Source organism: Miniopterus schreibersii (assembly GCF_964146895.1).
Source record: "Miniopterus schreibersii genome assembly, chromosome: 1".
Lineage (NCBI taxonomy): Eukaryota > Metazoa > Chordata > Mammalia > Chiroptera > Miniopteridae > Miniopterus > Miniopterus schreibersii.
The window spans coordinates 38,569,462-38,590,287 of NC_138101.1; the positions used below are offsets into that span (position 1 = coordinate 38,569,462).

The 20,826-nt window shown below is 38.0% G+C and overlaps 1 pseudogene across 1 annotated transcript; it reads left to right on the forward strand.

Annotated features, from left to right (window-relative positions):
* The first annotated feature begins 2,376 nt into the window (after nt 1–2,376).
* LOC308559318 (thymosin beta-4 pseudogene) lies at nt 2,377–2,500 on the forward strand (annotated as a pseudogene). Its single transcript has one exon. The product of its transcript is annotated as a thymosin beta-4 pseudogene (transcript).
* The last annotated feature ends 18,326 nt before the right edge of the window (nt 2,501–20,826 follow it).

Here is a 20,826-nt window from a genome sequence, read left to right on the forward strand (position 1 = left end):
TTTTCTTTTCTGAAGATTTTTTTTTCTATTTAAATTAATATACTTGCAAGATAGTTTGTTGTTATTATAGATGACATTAGTTCTTAGAAATCATTCATTTATTTATATATAATAATACATTATTTTTGCAAATCTAATATATAAAGTTTACTCACACAAATAAAAACCTGTTTGTTTTTCCAGTGACCAAAGTGTAAACTGTTGGTTTTAATAGGTAATGGGTTATGAATATTTTTTACTGGCATTAAAATTCTACATTATTCTTTCCTTAAATGTTTCCTCAATTTTTGTGGCTTTTTTGTTGTTAATATGTCCATAAAAATAAAATTTACCTGGTTCAAGTTTAAACAAATATATTTGAAATCCACAGCAGACTTTTCTTTCTTTCAGTTAAAGGGATTCTTTCTTAACACCAGAAATTTCTCCAGGCAACAGTCACGTGGAACCTGTGCTTAAGGGAATAGCAAGTTCCCTACTGATAACAGAGCCCAATTAAATTTATTCAGCAGACTAAAATAGGTGAGAAATAGAACAGCAGATTTCAAAAGCTAAATACACTGAAAGGAAGAAGAAAGTACCCAAGAAAGTTTAAACCTAAAATAGTGTAAATAATTGCTAGGTTTGCATTTGAAATTTTAAAAGGAGAGAAAAAAATTTCCAGAAGCTTTGGTGTCAGAAAGATTTCATTTGAAAACTATTTTCTCAAACTGGTAGCTTTATTATTTTACTGTAACATGTTTGATATTTCTAAACCTCAACATTTTTATCTGTGATAGTAATTTTTCTTTACAAATTTATTGCAGGAATTAGGAGGTATAATGAACATGAAGCACTTATCACAGTGTCTAGTGCACAGGCTGAGATCAACAAATGTTTACTGCTATTACTATAAAGATGTCCATGAGTTTGAAACAAATACCCACGACTTGAAATAAAATAAGTAATTTGACATTATACTATCCCATTTCTAGCAATTAGCAAAGATTAAGGGCTCACTTTGAGGTTCTCATTGCATTACACTGCAGAAAACTAATCTTACAAAAAGTTGTTCTATTTATTTACTCAGGTGTGACAATTTGAGACCTGAATGTATATGGATCCTTTACAATGACTTGATTAGAGCAGTCAAGCTAAAGTAAAAGATAAATTCAAATTACAAATTGGGAATGTTATTTTCACAAGTCAGTTCTACTTATCATTTGCATTTATCACATGTACAAAGACTTGCACAAAAATAAATTACTCTGCCATGTCACTACTTTTACTTCTTACCTGGCATTCTGAGTATGAGTGTTCATGTCCCTGGGCATCAATAAGAATGTGTTTCAGTAAAACAAACTTAAATAGTCATTCTAAGTCAGAAAAGTATAATTTGATTAGAAACATGATATCAAAATCAGAGAGTAGGAACAGTTTTAGAAATCTTCATTACATTCCCATGAACAAATTGTTAAGGAGTATTAGTCTCATGTGAGGACTTGAAGAATAGTGGAATGGTATGGTTTTATTACCAGTATTAACTTACAAGCACAATACAATGAAACATGTGATACTGAGGCTGCCAGCATGGGGAAGGTTTATCTGGAGAATAATCTCACCAGCAAGAATAAGGAGCCTTGCAATCATGACAATCATTACACCTAGGTTGAGAAGAAGCAGCTGATGAAAGTTTAGGTAATGAGATAAAAATGGAGACATATATAGTGAGCAAGGAGCCCTCTACTTACCTTCCTCTATTTTATGAACTGAGAGGCTGAACATACTCAAATGTCACTGTTGGCTTATTGCACACATGAGGAGATTAAAGAGTTTTTGCAGATATTAACAGCTTCATTGCCTCCTAAATTACCATTTCTTCATCTTCTACCTTTCACTTTTAGCCCCATGATATTGACTATTGACTTCTATCACCACAGGATAGTCTATAACCCTCAGAATAGCTTTGTTTATTCTCTTTGAATGACAGAATACATAGGTTTTTGTTTACATTCCAAGAGAAAACCAATTTTTAAATTTGGGGGCAACTAACATATTCAGAGAAGGTGATGCACCAATTATAACTAACACTTTTCTTAATACTCCTCATCAATGAACTCATGCCTATATGGTCAATTCATTTATGAAGAAGAGTCCAAGAGAGGGAAATGTAACTACAGGGAAGAGTCAAAGATATGCATCATTGCTGGCTTTCAAGATGAAGTCACAAGCCAAGGAATGTGGGCAGCTTCTAGGAGCAGCAAAAGGCAAGAAAACAGGCAGAGCCTTCCCTAGAACCTCGGGAAAGGAATATGGCCCTCCAGTACCTTGATTTTGGCCGCATGAGACCTGTGTGGGACTTCTGACCTCCAGAACTCTTCCTCTGCAACCGTGTCTGACAAACCCAATATGGCTGAGATTGAGAAATCCGATAAAGTCAAAACTGAAGAGGACAGAAACACAAGAGAAAAATCCACTGCCTTCCAAAGAAACGATTGAACAGGACAAGCAAGCAGGCGAATAGTAATGAGGCAAGCACGGCCAATATGCACCGTACATTCCACAAGCATTCAAGCATTGCCTTCTTATTTTACTTCTTTTAGCTATTTAACTTTGTAAGATGCAAAGAGGTTGGATCAGTTTAAGTAACTGTGCTGCCCCTTTTCACATTAGAGAACTACTGACAATGAAGGCCACACCTGCCTCTCCCATCAGCCTGTCTGGAAGGCAGGGAAGGGAAAGAACTTGCATGTTGGTGAAGGAGCAAGCTGGGTGGGACGACAGTGAAATAAAATAAAAAAAAGAAATAAAAAAAAGAAGAGTCCAAGAATATACAACAGGAAAAGGAAATCTCTTTAATAAGTGGTGTTAGGAAAACTGGACAGCCATGTGCAAAAGAATAAAACAGAACACTATCTTACACCATACACAAAAATTAACTCAAAATAGATTAAAGGCCTAATAGTAAGACTTTAAACCATAAAATTCATTGAAGAAAACATAGGCAATAAGCTTCCTGACATTGGTCTTAATGATGACTCTTTTGGGATTCGAAACCCAAAGCAAGGGCAATAAAGGCAAATATTAACAGTGGGACGACGTATAACTAAAAAAGCATCAGCACAGCAAAGGAAACCATCAACAAATGAGAAAATATTTGCCAATCACAAATGTGATAAGGTGTTAATATACAAAATATATAAAAACTTATGCAACTTATTAGCAAAAAAAAGATTAAAAATGGAAAGGGGATTTGATACTTTTCTGAAGAAGACATAAAATGGCCAACAGGTACATGAAAAGGTGCTCAACATCACTAAACATCATTAATCATCACAGAAATGCAAATTAAAGCCACAATGAGATATCATCTCACAGCTGCTATAAAAAAGACAAGAGATAAGTGTGGGTGAGGAGAAAAGGGAACCGCTGTGCACTGTTGGTGGGAATGTGTATTAGTACCGCTCCTTTGGAACACAGTAGTCATGTACCACTTAAGGACGGGTATAAATTCTGAAAAATGCATAGTCAGGCAATTTTGGTGTTATGCAAACATCATTGGATGCCCTTAAATAAACATGATGGTGAAACCTACTACACACCTGGGCTGTAGGGTATAGCCTATTACTCCCGGGCTAGAAGCCTGGGCAGCATGTTATTATACTGAATACAGTAGGTAATCATAAAACAATAGTAAGTATTTGTGTATCTAAACATATCTGAATATAGAAAAGATATAGTGAAAACACAGCATGAAAGATAAAAAATGGTACACTGGTATAGGGCATGTACAATGAGTGGGACTTGTAGGACTGGAAGCTGATCTGGGTGAGTGAGTGAGTGAGTGAGTGAGTGAGTGAGTGAGTGTGAAGGCCTAGGATATTGCTGTACACTGCTGTAAATTTTCAAACACTACACTTTGGCTATACTAAATTTATAAAACATCATGGATTAAATCAAGCACAAGAGAAAATGATGCAATCAAGAGATGCAGTAAACACAAGGTGTATGAGGCCGCTGCTAGTGTAACAGGTCATACTGTTTTACAGCAAACTTTTTTTAGTAAGTAGTAAGAAGGGTAAACTCTAAAACAATAATTAAAAGCACAGTTATGTAAAAACATAAACCAGTAACAGAGTTTATTATTATCAAGTATCATGAACTGTACACAATTTTATGTGCTATACTTTTATACGACTATCAGCACATTAGGTTTGTTTACAACAGCATCCCACAAATACAAGAGTAACGGGCTGTACTACAGCGTTACAGTATCTAATACTGTCATCACTAGGTGACAGAAAATGTTCACCTCCATTATAATCTGTGAGACCACCCTCATGTATGTGGTTCATTGTTAATCAAAACATTATGTACTGCATGACTTTAAAGAGATTATTCAAAAAATTAAAAACAGAACTACCATATGATCCATCAATTCCATGTCTAGAGTATACATCCAAAGGAAAGAAAACCACTCTTTCAAAGAAATGCCTGGACCCCAATGTTCATAGCAGTATTATTTACAATTGCCAAGACATGGCTAACTGTCCATTGATAGGTGAAGGGGTAGTGAAAATGTGGTTATATATACAATGAAACATTCAGCCATAAAAAAGAAAATTCTGTCATTTGCAACAACATGGATAGAAATTGAGGGCATTGTGCTAAGTGAAATAAGTCAGACAAAGACAAATACCATATGATTTCACTAATATGTGGAATATTAAAAAACAAAGAAACATAAAAACAAAAAACTCAAACTCATAAATACAGATTGATATTTGCCAGAGGTAGGAGTAGGGGGTAGACAAAATGGGTGAATGGAATCAAAACTCACAAGCTTCCAGCTACAAAATAAATATGTCATGGGAATACAGTGTACAGCATGGTTACTGTGGTTAATAATACTGTATTGTATATCTGAAAGTTGCCAAGAGAGAGAATCTTAAAAGTTCTCATCACAAGAAAAAACCCTGTAACTATGTGTGGTAATGGGTGTTAAATAGACTCACCGAGGTGATAATTTTGCAATACATACAAATATCAAATCATTATGTTGTACACCTGACACTAATATGTTATACGTAAATTATATCTCAATTTAAAAAGAAGTAATTAAACTCTTTCTCACCCCTATAGCAAAGAGACTTCCTTTTTATGGTCACACATGGAAGCAGAAATTGTTTTTCAAGAACTTGCTCTCCTGAGTGTGTTCCTATGTATTCCCATTTGCATTTTTTGTAGTTCATAAGCTACCTCACTAGTCCATGCTTTCAGCACATCTTTCCTGGAGTGATGAAGTGTTCTACAGTCTAACGTGTCCGCTTTCGGTCCACATCGGTCTATGTGGTTTATATAAGATGCAATCTAGCCATAATACAACCCTTTAATCTGTTCCCAGTTACTTGTTAGATACCAATCAAGATGCTTAGCATGACATACAAGATGCTTTGAAGATATTTATTTCATTCATTCATTCTTGCAATACTGACATCTTCAGAGTTCTTTCTCATGCCTGCCCACCTTACACTTTGACCTTCCTCAGTACTGACTCCTCAGCAATACCCACCATACATGTGCTATTTCTAGACTCCACAACATGGGCGCACTGTTTCCTTCTCCACACTTAGTTTTCAGGAAATTAATATTCACTATTTAAAAATTTCCTTGTGTATCACCTCAACTTTGAAGCTTTTCAGAACACCACTCTGTCCTGTCATATATTGCCTGTCTCCTCTATACCGTTTCTGTCCTTCATACATTTTTTTCCATTATCCATGCCATTCGTATTGTAAACACTCCCTTTCATGCCTACCTTCCCTGTTTGACTGTGAAATCCTTGAAGCCAGGAACTTCATCTTAGTCTTTGTTGTACCCTCCCTTTCCAAGGGAGTGTCTGCTAAACACTAGGAAGTCTATGAGCAACGATCAGAGATTATCCACACATGTGGGGATTTTTTAAAAAAAATATATTTTTGTTGACTTCAGAGAGAGGAAGGGAGAGGGAGAGAGAGAGAGAAACATCAATGATGAGTCATTGATCGGCTGCCTCCTGAACGCCCCCTGCTGGGGATCGAGCCTGCAGCCCGGGCATGTGCCCTGACAGAATTGAACCTCGATCTCCTGTATCAGAGGTCAATGCTCAACTGCTGAGCCATGCCAGCCGGACTACATATGTGTTTTTAAACATGCTCACACAGATACAAATGTCTATATTAATAATAGGGTTGTAGAAAGCTTATTCTCTTTCAGCTTCCCCCACACACCACTGAAGTTTCTAGGCAATTCCTATTATCAGTGCAATATGTAAATGAGAATCAAGTCCTAATTTTAAACTAAGGTATTTGTTTCTGTATTTTATGCATAAAAATACATAGTTGGTATCTTCAAGTCCATAAAATTAGAAAACAGCACACTATAGTTCCAAAGCATATTCTATTTTATGTTCTTTCCTGCTATCAAATGATAATAATGACAGTAATCAATATGTAGGATTGAAAAGAAATAGTTATAGGAAATAAAAAAGAGGTCTGTTTGTTTAAATTCAAATAATACAAAAAAAAAGTTACATACCCAAAGCTTCACTATAGTAGGAATCCCATGATTTCCAAAGGGTATGAAAGATGTAGTCCTGTAGATGGTAGGAAATGAAATTTCTTATTCTGTCAGTAAAAGACATCTGGTCGTTTAGTTCTGATAAAATAGCAGGAACATAGGAAGGAGGGTATGGTGTCTTCCCACAGTGTTTTTCCACTGTCGATGCTGGAGAAAACCTCAAGGAGAACATAAATGGAATTCCAAGTTTTAAAGCTACTATATCGCCACAAGGAAATACTGGATCTGATACCAGGACTTCAAATTTGCTTTTCTTCAGCTTTTCCATCAGCTTTTGGTTTTTGAGAACACCATCACAGATTTCTCTACACAGTGCATGGAAGTCCTGGAGGACTATGCCAATCTCCTGATAGAATCTCCAAATGGTTGAAGGAGATGGTCTATTTCCCATCCATGTCAAAATAAAATTTCTGATCATTTCTTCCATTCTTTCTTTCCCAAAGGGCACCTTATATATTTCAAATGTCAGAGATGGGTTATAGGTGGGATCAATGAAAAGTGCACCAGAGTAAACAATGACAGTCACATTATGCTGCTTTTTAATGAGCTCATCTATAATGATCTTAATATTTAGCCAATGACTACCTTCCATCGGCCAAATCAGAACATTCCCACCAAGAGTGATTCCTAGGAGACTTATCTGAAGAGACAACACCAGAATGATCTTTTCTAACATGATGTGGCTTGATGTAGAAGATTTGATGAGATGTGACACAAACGAATTTCTCTGTTTTTCAAACAAAAAGGAAAGACAAATTATTTTTCAGTTTGATTAAACCAATGACATCCATAATAGCTTTTCTTTACCAAATGCTATTTGTCACAGTATCTGCTTATTTTATGATAATTACAGATTTAGGAGCACCATGTGTTGTACCTGTCAACCTATTGCTTTAGCTTCGTTGTGATTCTTTTCCTTAAACTTGATCTTTCAACCCTTTCTTTGCATCTCATAATTGTTAAATTCTTACTATTAGATTGCTTGAAGCCCCTGTATGTTTGAACTCTACACTTAGGCCTGGGAATTGAAACTTCAGATGTGGCTCGAAACGTAGAGATGCAAACTCTATAGGTTTTTCAATATTTAATATATTTTATATAATATCATCAGCAAAATTTATTATTATAGTTACTAGTTATTAACATAAGATTATTACAAAGAGAATACTTAAAATGCGAAGTACATAGCAAGTATAATATTTATTACTTTATCTTAATAAATCACTGAGAAAAAAATTGCAAGTAAATAAATAAACTGCGTACAAGTATATACGCAGGAGATGATGGGTAATGTTACTAGTGAAAGGGAAGGAGCTCTTCGGAGAGAACTGCTAAGTCAAGCATGCTTCTATGTGAAGTGCTGCTCAAAAAGCTAGCTAGCCTGTGTGAACAACAGTTACTTTACATCTAGACTCAGCCTTTCATAATTGCTAGCATTTGTTAACTGCTCACTATGTGTCAGACATTATGCAATGTGCTGTACATATGTTCATATAATTTACTTTGCACTAAAAAAGATCCAATAAGGTTGATACAGTAATTATTCCTACATCAAAGGAGGAAACATTGGTCAGAGAAGCTGAGTAACTTTCTACATTCATAGAACAAATTAAGAAAGGAACCTAGGGTACCTGCCCTAAGGCTCTTTCACTCCAAAGCCTATTGTATTGAGAAAATTGATACAAATGGAGCCATTTCAAAAGAGCCACCATCCCTTGTACATCTTGCTCCTTGAACATTTGGAATGATTAGACTGAGCAAAATAATCTTTGGACTGAGCCAAACCAACATTGTCTTAAAAAGAATTGTTTGTAAAGTTAAAAGAAGAAGGGAGACCTTCTCACAAGGACTGATGACTTTGGCATTCTTAATCTGTAACCATTCACGTATAAATAAATAAAGAGTAATTTAGCTTGTTAGCATCAATAGAAATTCCTCTCTTCTATTCATGTAATTATTTCCCTCCCCTTTCTCATAAAAACCCCTTTCCTTCGCCCCGAGATGGAATTTGGGTTTCTTCCTGAATTTATGTCCACAGATTTCAGTTTGTTTTGATCTCAAATAAATGCTTTGTTGCCTCTCACTTTGGCTTTTTATATTTAGGTTAGCAGTATCAACCACCAGGACAGAGTGCCCCGTTAGAGTGTATCATGTCACGTTATCAACTACAAGGCAAGTCTTCATTAGAGATGTGGTATTTGAAATTTATCATCTTGGAGTCTGAAGTATTGAAAAATAAAGCAACAGGCCCCAAATGGAGTCATGTATGCCAAGTCCCATGTCACCAAGCCAAGTTCTTACCTAACTTCAGTACAGTTTCACCTTCTCCCAGGAATGGAATCTTATACCAGTCAATCAGAAATTACCTAGTCAGCACTAGTGAGGCCGTCTGTCCGACAGATCCCCACCACCCCCTAAGGGAAGGGGACTGACTTTTTGTTAGTGTAACTTCCTTGTCTTGCTCCCTTCTGCCTATAAGTCTTTCATTTTGTACAGCTCCTCCAAGCTCCTTTTTATCTGCTAGATGGGATGCTGCCCAAATCATGAATTATTAAATAAAGTCAGTAAGATCTTTAAAATTTATATAGTTGAAATTTGTGTTTTTTTTTTTAACAGAAGTATCTGGACATGAGTGATAAGCATGTGTACAAAGGATTACATAATAATCAACCTTTTTGATTTAAAAAAAAATCTCAGTAATTGTGACTTTGAGAAAAACAACTTTTGAGGAAAAAACACGTTGTTTTTCTCAGTTACTACCTGGGCATTTTACCATATGATAACCCTACTTACACCCAGACTGGACATTTAGACAAGGGTATGAGTTTAGGATGTCCATCATCATTTCCACTTTACTTTTCCCAAGGAACCTTTTAAAATAACTTTTTGGAGTTAAGCCTGGGAAAAATTAGTGACCTTCGCCCCAACCGTCTTATAAGGAGTAGGTGCTTTTTACCCTGTTCTCTGCCTCCTGCCGGCTTGTGACCTGGGATTGGGGACTGCCCTTCCCCTGGCTCAGTTGTGCCCCTTTACTTCTGGGATCTGAAATAAACCTTGTGGTTCTATTTACATTGTGTGGGTGTATTGAAACTGCTCCTTCAATCAAAACAACTTCTAGGATTTCACTTCCTTCTCCCCCACTCACCCCCACTCGTGCTTCCTCATTCAGCAGATCATAAGCTGGGTATCTTAATTCAACACACCAACTCCAGCTTCAGAACGCAATTGTGGCCAGGAGGACGGGACTGTGGGTGCAGTTTGTACCCATATACGATGCCTTTGACCTGCATGTGGCTTACTAACTTTCTGGGAAGGAACCACTGCTTTCTGGTGATCTGTTGCATTGCATTGTGCTCTGCTTATTGCTGTTTCCAGGTGTTGCTGTGAATATCCACCCTAAATTGTGGATGTTGTAAAAGATCAGACTCCCCTGCAGAGACCAGCCAACAGACCTCAGTCTGAGGTGGGTGTGTTTCTCAATAGACCCTCCTGAGTGTCAGGTCTGGAGGTGATCAGCAATAATCATACTAGAAAGTCTAGTGTTGAGCCAAGGTAAGCTAAATGGGACAGTAAGGCTCTGCTTCTTTTTCCTGGTAAGGGACAAGGGACACCATCTATCTCCTGGGAGCCAAGGGTAGTTCCCCTGTATTAGTACTAGAAGGGGAGGCTGGCTGCTGGGCCTAGAGAAGGGTAGTTACTTATGACCCCCGGTCATAGATATTCTTGGCTCATTAGAAGAACACTGACCACTATGCTGCTTCTGGGCCTCACTTACTGAAGTCTAACCCATTTGCTCTAACTATAACTCCACACATGAAGAGATAATAATTGCATCTGGACCCACCAAAGGAATGGTGTGGATCTCTAAAAGGCGGGAAAAGGCAATCAGATTGGTTGACACCAGTAACATCCGAAGATTACGACATGGTGATACAATTACAGCACTTAACCCTACCACACTTTGGAACAAGCACCAATAAGCTTTTGACCCACAATCACCCCAGAATAAATCTTCACATGGGGCAGTTAATAGACTCAGTGTCCTGTGTGCCATATGGTCATGGGGCTTCAATCCCAGACAGGCAACACTAGAAAGTGGCTGCACATCACTCACCTGCAATTGCACCCCAGGATGGGGGGAGAGTGAGTATTAGAAGTTAGCTCTAGAGTGACTGTGCCCAAAAAGCCACCAGATGTGGGTACTATCCAGGCAATTAAAGCCCTCTATCTTAAATGGGACCAATGTCACAAATGCTTAAAAGCCACCAGCCACCAATATCCTGACCTCTGGCACTGGCCATTACATTGTCCTAATTTCACTATTTGTCTGATAGACTTATGCAGTTAGACCCATCTCTGGTAATACAGGGCCAAACATTAAATTGTTAGGAGCACAGAACTAAATTGGCTTTAAACCAAGGCTGCACATGTGTCTCCAACCTTTACTATTTATGGATGGAGACCTCTTATGCCTTGGAGGAAAGCATCACCCAATTATTTGCAAGGCGCACCACTGAGGACCTCAAAATTTACTGATAATTTGGGATTCTAGTAAATGCTGTCAAAACCTTAATGAGGGTGCCTCAAATCTATGTGACCCCATTAGACTGCTTGGACCCTCAGTTGCCCTCCTGGGGCAGCTCCCTCCACCTGCAACAACAATGGAGATTGCAATGTCCCAGCCTATGACATCAGGGGACAACTTCATCCTAAATGCTGCCTCCAAAACCTTCAACTATGACAAGGATGTCACCAAGGAGGACTCAGTGGCTGATGATGGTGAACTCTGCCCAGTACCCGGGTGCCGAACTGAACATTTGTTTGTTTAAATTCCGTGCCGATGATCTTGTGAGTGGCATTTTGCAGAGTTAACTATGTGTTTACCCTAGAGCCCCCTTGCTTACTATAATGAGTGCTGCTCTAGTGTGAGGTGGTAATCTGTCAAGCTGCTTTCTGCCTCACCTTTGAGCCCTGGGAAGCCAAGGTTTGTGTCAAGTCTCACAACCTTACAGGAGCCCCAAAACACTTCACCTAGTTGCTTGCCTTTATCACACCATTGTATTGGCCTACATATGTATCCTGCTGGGAGTTAGTGAATTTAATATTTGTTGGCAGGACCCTTCCTGACTGTGGGTGCTGCTACCACTAAGACCCCCCAATGCTCCAGAACCATAGCCACAGGGTCACCTCCCTATACCACCTCATGGGGACCCTTCCCCAAAGTCCTGCTCAGGGCTTCACAATCCTCCCATTTAAGATTCCAATGATCTTAATATTTTTATACAATGGGCAAAAACCAGAGCTCATTTGTGGGTGCCTCTTTAATTGTTGGAATCAATAAGAGCTTTTTCCCAAGTTAGTTGCCTACCCAGCTGATTTATTGACACTGTCCCCATTTGGCTAGCAGAAGGCATCCCATGTGACCCTGCAACTTGCCCTATGCTCTCTATGGTGCTCATCAGCTCCCATGCAGGACACTTGTTTTGCTGTATATGGCACTTGGCAGGAGCTTCCACATGCCCTTCATAATCCTCCATATCTACCCAGGTACCAACAGCACATGAATATGACCTACATCTTGTCCAAAGAGCACAATTCCCTCGACCTTGAGCCCTGTGGCCTAGCCATCTGGAGAGAACCCCAACTTATTCTGGCTTCCCTGAGCACACAGTTGATGTGTAATGGAACCCAGTACCCTGGGGCCATTACACACACCTGGCTCTCCAAAAGTGCACTTCTGTTACCCTCAACCTCCAACATCTTTGCCTCTGTGCTGTCCCCAGGGAAGTACTGTCTGTCCAAACTATGTACTTTAGTCTCCTTGGGACTGCCCTTACAAATCATTTGGAGATCAGTTGTCCCCATTTCTGATCTCTCACATGGAAAGTATGCAGTATCCACCCACATTATTCTGGGAGCACGTGTGCTATTGTCCCTCACAGGGCCTGGGGTAGGTGCCAATGCACTGGGAATGCAGCAACAAGTATTTAAGGCAAACATCAACCCGCCAGCCATCCTGGTTGAACACATTGGGCTACTACATGAGAGCCTTAATGCAGCAAAAACATGATTCTTTAGAACAGATAGTTTTGGATAACTGTTTAGCTTTAGATTGTTATTAGCCAAAAAAGAGGTGTATATGTTTGTAAAGGATACCCATTACTGCATGGATATTCATAATTCTGGAAAAATTCATACACATATACAAAAGATGACCCCATAAGTACAAATATTCTGTAATCTCACCCATGTTTTTAATCAAATACCTGTATCCAAGGGTTTTGATTTATTTTATTGGCTGAACCCCAACCAAAGGGACATAGCAGATGGTTAAGGACAGGATTTCAAACTGTCATTTGCCTATGGATATTGGTGATCGTCATTTCTGCTTTGCTTAAATATTCCATGTGTTGGGTGACCAAAACCCTGCCCCTGGCTTTCAATATTCCCACTGTCCAGTCTGTGCCAGGAGTTTCCCTGAAGCTTAATGCCTAGGCATCATGGGGCAATAGCCATGAGTAAAACATCTTTTGAGAAAGAATGACTTTCTTTTTCTGCTTAGTCATTTTACAGTATGAACCCAACTCACACCCAGAATCTGGACATTCAGATAAGGACTTGAGTTTAGGATGCTTGCCATAAATTCTACTTTACTTTTCCCAGGGCACCTTTTAAAATAACCACTTGAAGTTAAGCCCAGGAAAAGTTAGTGACCTCCATTGCAGCCACCTCATACGTCATAGGTGCTTGCTACCCTGCTCTCTATCTCTTGTTGGCATGTTATCTGCGACAGAGAACTGCCTTCCTCTGGCTCAGTTGTGCCCTTCACTTCTGGGATCTGTAAGTAATAAATCTTATGACTTTATTTCCATTGTGTGGGTGTATTGAAACTGCACCTTCAATCCAAATGACGCAGAGGATTTCATCTCCCCAGAGTAGGAGTTCAGATGCTAAAGGTGCTACCTGTCACCACTATGTGGGTGGCTTGTGTCTCTTCATTCAGCAGGTCATAATTGCAAATTCTTGCTTCAATACACTGGCTCCAGCTTTCCAACAATAATAATGTGACCAGTATTATGAGATTTCTCAAACTACACAGGCAAATTTTAGATTTCATTATGTTCCTAAATTTAAAATTAAATTAAAAAAATTAAAATAAAGAAATTATAATCTTAAATGAAGAAATTAATGATCATAAAGGTTTAAAAAGGTTGTAAACAAAAGACTTTCCCAAAACAGAGGCCCAAACTTGTGATTTTAATTATTCTGATCTTAAGATCACTGAAAAACTAATCTCTTCTTGGAAATCTTTGGGAAACTATAGCTAAAACTATGACACATATATTTGTGAAATCAGGTCAATTAAAAAAAAAAATGAACATATTTGAAAAGAAGCTAGTATATAGAAATGTTTTTATCATAGATGATAGTAAAAGATGTACTGTAATTAATTTTACAAAGAGGCAGCAAGTATAGTATTTATTAGTAATACAATTGGTTATTGATGCTACAACAGTATTTTCTTGAGAAACTTTAAATTTCCGATTTTTAATAAATAAATTTGATTTTGCATAAAATTTATTATATATGAAACACAAACTTAAAATATATAAATATAAATAATCCATTATACAATATTAAGAAAATAAAATACCCACAAAGGATGGCATTTTATTCTTATACTCATACTGTGTTGAAGAACATTGTAGTCACTTGTAAGAATAATTTTTGCCTTCACCATACATCAGTATAAATCTTATTTGCTATTTTATGTGTGCCTAATGAAGGAACAAATGATCTCTCCACTGGTGGAAGTAGAGGTAATAGATAAACTTTTAAAGAGGCCAGTGAGCTCACAGACAAAACTCTTGTTTTCCTCCTCTCTAATACACTTCCCTCAATATCTATACAGTTACTCTGAAGTGTAATCCCTAGGAGGAAAAATCCCTCAAATTATTTCAAAATAGAACTAAAAACCTTTCAAAGGAAAGGAATAAAACTAGCCGAAAGTTAACCCACAACCTTGTAATGGTGGATATTGTTTTTAGAAAAAAGTATGAACTAGATCCAAATATTTATTACACAGTGCTTTTATATAGCTTATATATTACTTTAAATTTCTTACCTGATGTTTCCAGCTGGACCTTTAATAGCAATTATTTGCCACTAGGAAGCTGAATTTAATTTTAAATAGTTGGGTAAGAGTGATATGCTGAGAAATATGATCTCTTTTTGTTTGTTTGAGAGATGATCTTAGGTGGAGAAAAGATTATACAGATTTGTTTACTCATAGCATTCCTCACACATTACATTATTAAGCAGATTAGCCTTGGTGAAAGCACATCCTCTACCGCTTTCCTGGGAAGTATTTGCACTGTATATTGCCTTTGCTATCATGGTCTCCACCGCTCCCATCAACCAAGAATGCCAGATGTATCTGAAATTATGACTGGTCATGCTTAGTAATCTTGGGTTATTATTAAGAAGTATGTAAAATTGATATTTCTCAAACTTATGCAATTATTATTGATTATAAAAAGACATATTAAAAAAACTGAAGTGTCGTTTTTGAACCATATAATGATGAAAGTTGGTTATGTTAATTCAAATGTAGAAACCACAGCAGAGCCGAGTTGCTCTGAATAATAAAGAAATATCTCTGAAAAATCCTGGTGTTTCATTTTTTGTTTTTGAATTTATTTAAAAAGGTACTAATTTAGATCATTAAATGTGTGTTTTAAAGCTTTATACTTTTATTATGCAACATCCCCGTAAATAATTACCATTATGTTTCTTTGTTTAATCATTTTAAAGGAGGAAAAAAAAAAATAAAGTTAGTATGCCTTTTACCATAGAGTCCCCAAAATGTCATATTTAGTAATAACTAAGTACTGGAATAGAACATGACCATTGATTATTTTAATTGGTAAACAAATGTGGCAATAATTTCATACAGATTTTGAGTGGTGGCTGAGAATCTGGAGGGACATCTCAGCTGCAAAGTTCCCCCCTAATACCGTGGGGTCTCAACCCCATGCTGGTCCCAAGGCTGGAGCACCCCAGCCAGGAAGAGGGTCCCACATAACACCTGGCAGTGAAAATCAGAGGGGGTTCCGCCTGCCACAGACAGGAGTCTGCCAGAAACCCAGGCGCCCTCCAACCAGGCCAGCGCACAAAGCCTGTTCTGCAGCAGCTCGCCCTGGGCCTCATCAGCGGGGTGAGGCTCAGAGTGGACTAAACCTGTGCTTCAGCAGAGATGTGGAGGGAGACGGTTCAGCCCTGGAGTCATACACTCAGTTTTGACACCTCTGTGCTCACTCTCAAGAGTCCTTAAAAATTGTGCAAAGAGACACCTGGCCGGGCGTGGCTCAGCGGTTGAGCGTTGACCTGGGATCCAGGCAATCGGGGTTCAATTCCCGGTCAGGGCACATGCCTGGGATTTGGGCTTGATCAATGACTCTCTCATCATTGATGTTTCTATCTCTCTCTCTCCCTCTCCTTTCCTCTCTCTGAAATCAATAAAGAGATATTAAAAAAAAAAAAAGGTGCAAAGAGAGACTGGGTTGTGAGGCTCGGGTGAGAGAGCTGAAGGGACAGTTGCCAGGGTCCCTGTGCTGAGCCCCTTTCCCACACCTGCCCACAGGTGCCATCTTTTCAGGGTGGAGCCCTCCCTACTGCATCAGCCGGAGGAACTGCAGTAGCCTCACCTCTGACTCCCTGTCGCCCTGCCTCCAGGAGATCATGCACTGTGGGGGAGTGTGCTGCCTGAGCCCATAGGATAGAGTTTTTCTCTGACTGAGTGATTTTTCCTACCCTGTCTTCCAATTTGCTGATCTCATCTCCAGCTTCCCCTAATCTGCTGTTTATTCCTTACAATGTTTGTGTGTGTTTTTTTCATTTCTACTATGTCATTCTTAATATCCTTCATAGTTTCCATTTCTTTTCTCATGATGTTGAGCATCCTTATGATCAGTATTCTGAACTCTATATCTGATAGATTGCTTATCTCCATTTCATTTAGCTCTTGCTCTGGAGACTTCTTTTGATCTTTCACTTGGGTTTTGTTTTTTTGTCTCCCCATTTTGGCCGCTTGTTTGTATTTGTTTCTATGTATTAGGTAGATCTGCTAGGACTCCCAGTGTTTTGGATGGTCTTTGGTGTAGACTAATGTCACATGCTTTTTGAAGCTTTTCACACTCCACAGCGTGTGGTTCTCTCTGCTGGGGCTGGGTGCGTTTGGACAGGACAGAGATACGCACCAAGGTCTGCTTTTCCAAGCCTGGGGTCCAGAAGCAGATCAGGCAAAGACTCAAAGCACCCAGAGGCTGAATGTTATTCAGTCTTTTAATGAGCCTCAGGCTGTAGAAACTCCATAGGGTGGGGTCGCATTTGGTTTTGCATATCTGTGTATATACATATATACACATAATTTGCTTTATATCATATATGTGTCTTATATCATATATATCTGTAAATTTATGTTACATACTTATATAAGTACAACAAAGTATCTAGTATACACAAGTATATGTAGAGAAGATTTTTACTTTATTAGCAAAATTATGAAAATCCTAATAATTTGGATTCATCATACCTAGTCAGCATTATCTGCTACTATCCACATGGGGGCAGCATATCCTAAGGCTAGATAAAGTACTTGAAGGAAAAAGTGAGATCAGGGTTTCCCATTTACAGCTGTCACAGGATCCATACAGACTACAGTTTTGAACGTGCTTTTACAATTTCTTGTTGAATCCTCACAATTTTTTTTATACTTTAACTTTATTTTATAGATGAAGAAATCAAGGTCTGAAAAGGTGAGAACTTTCTGACAATTGAAAGTTTTGTAATTATATCTCATTTCTATGAATTATATATTTCTCACCCACTACATTTTGGCTACAAAATGATAGTGATAAAATCACTGACAGAGAGTTCTGTAGATTTTTCTCTACTTCATTGTTATTAATTTGAGATGCCATCTATACAGAAAGCAGTTTCCAGGGGAACATGAAATTTAGAAAGCACTATTAAAAAAACATTAAAGCCACAATAGCAACAAATCTTGGCAGAGAAATTCCAAGGAGTCATTCGCTTTGATTCGTTTTAACTGGTATCTACCATCTCAGCTAAACGGAGTTTGTAACTTGTACTTTTCCATTTCTTAACCCCCCATAATAAACTGGTTCATGTCCCGCTGAGAAGATTAAAAGATATGTTTTCTGGCTTCATGTCTCCCCTAAATTCATTTGCATGGACACTCAAGTGCTTTTCAAGAAATTTAAGCTAGAAGTACCAAACTATTGAATGGCTTCTGCTCCTGAGAATTTTTACTATCTGTTGGCTAAAAATATCACAAGTAAACAGTTCTATTTAGGCCGTCAGTTATAGTGGCATTATGAATGTTGAGGTTATGTCAAAATCAAGAAAATGATTATTGCCATCAGTTCCAATTAAAAGAGCCCTAAAATATTGTTTCTTTCTATGTAGGAATAATTTGTATAGGAATAGTTTTCTTATGGAACTCCAGGTTTGGAAGGCAATTTGCAGGTCATTTAAGAGAAAATAAACTTCTCTTACTAATATTCTTATTTCCTATGTAATAATGAAGTAAATATTATTTCATATTTCCTATGCATATAATTATAGCTATCTTACCAACTCCTGAACCCATTTTCATGTATGATCCAGAAAAATAATTTAATCTGGGCATGAAACCTGGGAAAATATTGGTGAAAAAGAATGGCATTTTAAAGTTAGTACTTTGAGATTTGCATATCTAAAAAATACATTTGGGGAGAGTAATTTCTTAATTTCAGGGTGACAGCGACTTTGTTTTCACTTTTAATAATGAATTTCTAGTATTGTACTGGACCAGAAAAACATATAGTCTGTACCATTTCTTAATTTGGAATATATTTACATTTTATTGTATTTTGGGGTTATTGGATGACCAACTTGGTAAATGCTTTATGAATAAATGAAAGGACTGTGCATTAGCTGTAAGAAAGTTTTATATCACTCAATTGTGTCACTAGTATTAATGATAATATTTAAGATCCTCAATATCTCTGTTTTTATCTGTTTATTTCACACTATAGTTTTAGATTCAAAATTTTCTGATCATTATTTCTTCTATATTGCATGTCATCAAGACATTTCATTCTGTCTTCTGTCATTAAAAATGCTCATTTTATGTGTTTTTGCTCCTTCCTTCCTTCCTTCCTTCCTTCCTTCCTTCCTTCCTTCCTTCCTCCCTCCCTCCCTCCCTCCCTCCCTCCCTCCCTCCCTCCCTCCCTCCCTCCCTCCCTCCCTTCCTTCCTTCCTTCCTTCCTTCCTTCCTTCCTTTTCCTTCCTTCATTTTATTTATTTATTTATTTAGTTTTTTTAAAATGCCATTTATTATTTTAATCCATTTTGTTGTCCTATGTCATTTGTAAATTCTAATATCTTTTCTATTTCTACTTATATATTTCTAGAAAGTAAAAGTTTTGCAAGTTAATCAGAGATCATAATTTCACACAAGTAAAGTATTATCCTTTAGAAGAGGAAATCTTTAGTAGAACTTTATTTCTTCATTCGTCGTTTTCTCTTTCACACAGCATGTACAATGAAAACTTTAATAAGGTTTTTCCTCCCCAACTCCCTCTCTTTCACCTCCTGGGTTTTATTGGAAAGCTTGGAGATTCCTGTTCCTAGGTGATAATTAAATTGTTCCTTAGACCTTTAAATTGTGCTTTGTCTTTTGCCTTCAAATTTTATTAGTTCTCACTTCAGATTTACAACTATTACATATACGTGATCATGGCAAACAGTAAAGGACTTCAAAGTTATTTAATAAAAATTTTGATAATTTTTTCCCTCCTTGCAAACTTTTCTTAACTTCTCTTGCCCCCCTGGCTAATGCTAATCTTTTTGTGTGTGTTTTTCCTGACTATTTCTGGACTCCTCTACGCATATGCCCACATACACTCTAGTACGTGTGTGTGCATGGGCTTTCGGTAAATTGGGTAAGAGCATCTGATGAGATGTGGAGGTGAAAAACCTCACTGGGGTGGTTTCAAGGAGGAGAGAATCTGGAGATTTTGAATATAGTTAACACTTTCTCAAAGTTTGTTGTAAAGGAGCAGAGAAATGAAGTGATTTCTGGAGGCTCATGAAGGGTAAAGAAATTTTTATATTTTGTTTTAAACATGGAAGAAATAACATTCATGAAATGAAATGATTGTGAAAGAAGATGGGAGACAGTACATCCAGAGAAAAAGGTGAGAAGAGCATAAGGGATCCGGCACACAGAGCTGGCTGACAGGAGTTTGTGGTAATTCTCTCCTGATTGCCTTGGTCATGAAACGGAAGGTGGTTTTAGAGGCTTGAGAACAGCGGAGAAAGTATGAAACAGTCTTAGAAGAGTGGAGAAGTGAATGAAACCAGAATGCTGGAGGGGTGATGGCTATAAAATCATGATTATGGATATAAATGGTACTATTTGGCATGATTATGTGGGTTTCCTAGCCACCTTTAGCTGCCAAGATTGGGGTTTTGCCAACCGATATGAGGATGGGGTAGAGGAGCTAAGATGTGGGATTTACACAGCAGAGTGACTGATGTATCATAAAATCTCTGCTGGGTAAAGAGGGAAGTAAGAATGTGAGAGGAAATGAGGGACAGTGACAAGCGGCCAAATCAATGGGTCGTTTGTCCCAGGGTGTTAAAATATTGCTGGAAGACAAGACCATAGGATTTCACTTATATGTGGAATCTAACGAACAAAATAAACCAAAGAGAAACAAGCTCATAGATACAGAGAACAGGCTGACAGCTGTCAGAGGGGCGGGGGCCTGGGGCTGGGATGGAGCAGAACAGGCCCTGTGCATGGAGAGCGGCTGGTGGCAGGGGGAAGGGGGGCGGGGACGGGGGAAGGGGGGCGGGGCATCAAGGGTGACCAGAGACTAGACCTTGGGTGGTGAGCACACAGTGCAGTGTGCAGCTGGTGTATTATAGATCTGTACACTCGAAACCTACGTGATTTTATTCACGTGTTCCCCCGATAAATTAAAAAAAAGGTTGCTGGAACTGTAATACTAGAAAGAGGGAGCTTAATAAAACTTGGGTATCTCCTTCTGCAAAACTGTCTACTCATCATCTTCACACATTTTTAAAAAGACTTGTTTTGTCCATTTTTATATTTTGAGTAGTAATAGTATCTTATCTCTCATATATGTTATAAATATT